The sequence below is a fragment of the Amblyomma americanum genome, chromosome 1 (genome assembly GCF_052857255.1).
Source record: "Amblyomma americanum isolate KBUSLIRL-KWMA chromosome 1, ASM5285725v1, whole genome shotgun sequence".
Classification (NCBI taxonomy): domain Eukaryota; kingdom Metazoa; phylum Arthropoda; class Arachnida; order Ixodida; family Ixodidae; genus Amblyomma; species Amblyomma americanum.
In genome coordinates this window covers 215,224,562-215,226,906 of record NC_135497.1, presented here as the reverse complement: position 1 = coordinate 215,226,906, position 2,345 = coordinate 215,224,562, and positions in this window count along the sequence as shown.

Here is a 2,345-nt window from a genome sequence, read left to right as displayed (position 1 = left end):
ACGTTAGTGAAAATCGCGAACCTGCATCAGAATGTACCTACCTACACTACACGCCGCACAGAAATATAAAATGTTTCGAGATACAGAACTAATTATAGCAAACAGATGCTTGAGAATAATTTACCAAGGTTGTTGAATTCACTAATTGAAATGGGTATCGACATTCTAAGCATGGACCCGTCAAACTTTAAAGCCTTCATGCGTTCCTATACTGCATAAAATGTAATATATTTTTGTCTTTATTATTTCTTTAATACTTCTGTCTCTCCTTCATACATATTTGTTAATGTTTCTATGTTTTGCTTTGGGCCTTCTTTATTCACTTCTTGTGTTCTGATGAGCTGACTGCCACCGCTGCTCTGCCAAGTGTACACCAGGATGCAGGACCGGTCAAGCCTCCAGGAGGCTTTTTGCCTGCCATCCTCGACATTATATCTGTATGGTGTAATGTTGGAATAAATATTTGAAATATTTGAAATATTTGAAATTTGTTTTGATGACACTGATAGCCGCCATTTGTTAAAACGGTGATGGTCAACGGAATAACAACCTAGCTGAACAAATTATTGTTTTTAATTACAAGCATTTTTTCGCATGAGTGTACTCCGAACTAAGAGAGAGTAATGTGCCACTTCTGTTTAATATTCAAAATAATGGAATCGTATACGCATTTTGGGATATCCACCACGCACCCACTAAGAAAGCTAAGGTCGCCTTGGGCTTCTAGATTTAACAGGGTGGCAATGAATACTCGTTTTTATATTTATTCACGGCTCGTCGTAGACATTGCAAGCCATTTTTAGCAGCACTGCCCTAAGTGACCTGTGTAATGAATACAGGACCATGCGGCGCGTTAAACATCTTGACCTGGCTGCCAAGTTTCGCGATAGCTGTCTGAAAGCGCGTGATCGTCGTGATATACATCTCTATTTTGGACAGTAATTTCAATTTCAGAAAATATCATATTGCTAAGCCGATAGCTTATATTCTTCGAAAACCAATTCGCTTCCCGTGAGAGTATAGCCGACTTGCGAAAAAAAAGGACTTCTTTTTTAGCCATGTGCCTCGTCTGTTACAACCCACAAAAATCGAACGTCTCGCCGTCCTGTGCCGAAAAAACGAGTCTGTTTCCATAAATTTGTTAAGCGCAAGTGTTTAAGTGAGGTTTCTGTGAGTGTGGCCAGAAGCAACAGTGCAATTATACCTGCAGCTAGTCTTGTCGTTGCAAATTGACCAGAACAGCTACTTAAACAAAGCACATAAACGCACACTCAAAAAGAAAACGAATCCATACTGATTAATGCGTCGGGACTCACTCTCTGCTCTACCCAATTTATTTCGTAATTTCGTGGCAAAAATACTTAATTGTCCCAACACACGCTCCAAGAAATAATATGATCAATTATATTCACCAGTAAGAAACTTCATAGAGTTATGTATTAAGCAAAACTTGATGCACTAGTTGACTCATTTAAGAGGCGATGTATGTAACTCAAAGGACGGCGAAGAAATACTCCAGACACACAAAAGCGCTGACAATCAACTTTATTTCGAGAACGATTTCAAGGAATGTACTTTATGAGCGGCCTCAGCAGCTCAATCACTGCTGGAATCCTTATATTCCTTCACGACATAAAGTGGATAGTCTGCGCTTGTGTGTTTCTTAAGTGTTTCGTCACCGTCTTTGTCATTTTCGCGCGGCAGTTACTTCGCTTTACGTATTGCTATTACTGACGCACCTGAGCAACTAGTTTTAAGCTTTCTGAATAGGCTTATTTAATTTGCGACTAAGTAAGATTTCTATCTTGACCCCTGCAAAGAAGCACCCGGCGTAGACACAGCGTGGCAATCGCGTTCGCTTACAGAATGAGTAGGCGGTTCCGATCCTGCCTGCGACGGCTTATTTCGATGGAGAAAAAAACGCAAAAACACCTTGGTAACAGATTTTCTGGGCAGGATAAGGAAACCCCTGTTGATGAAATTAACCCGTAATACTCCACAGCGGGTGTTTCACAGCACACAGCTACTCTAGCTTTAGCACGTAGAACCCAATTAACAAAGAAGAAAAGACTGAGACGGCGATCTCCTTCTGCCAAAAATAGTTCATTACATGATATTTTCTTGAACCCGACCGACAAGAGTCGAAGCGTTTTGTGGAGTTTTCTGCGCTGAGGAACGTCGGCGGGAGACCACACGACAATTGCACACAATTTTTGCGTTCATTCAGGAAACTTAAAACTGAGAGTGAAAAATCAACCTCTGTCTATTTAATATTGCAATAATTTCCCTAGCACGCAAATTGGCAGGAATACCGACACTGCAGCACACCCTGCACGCCGATGACA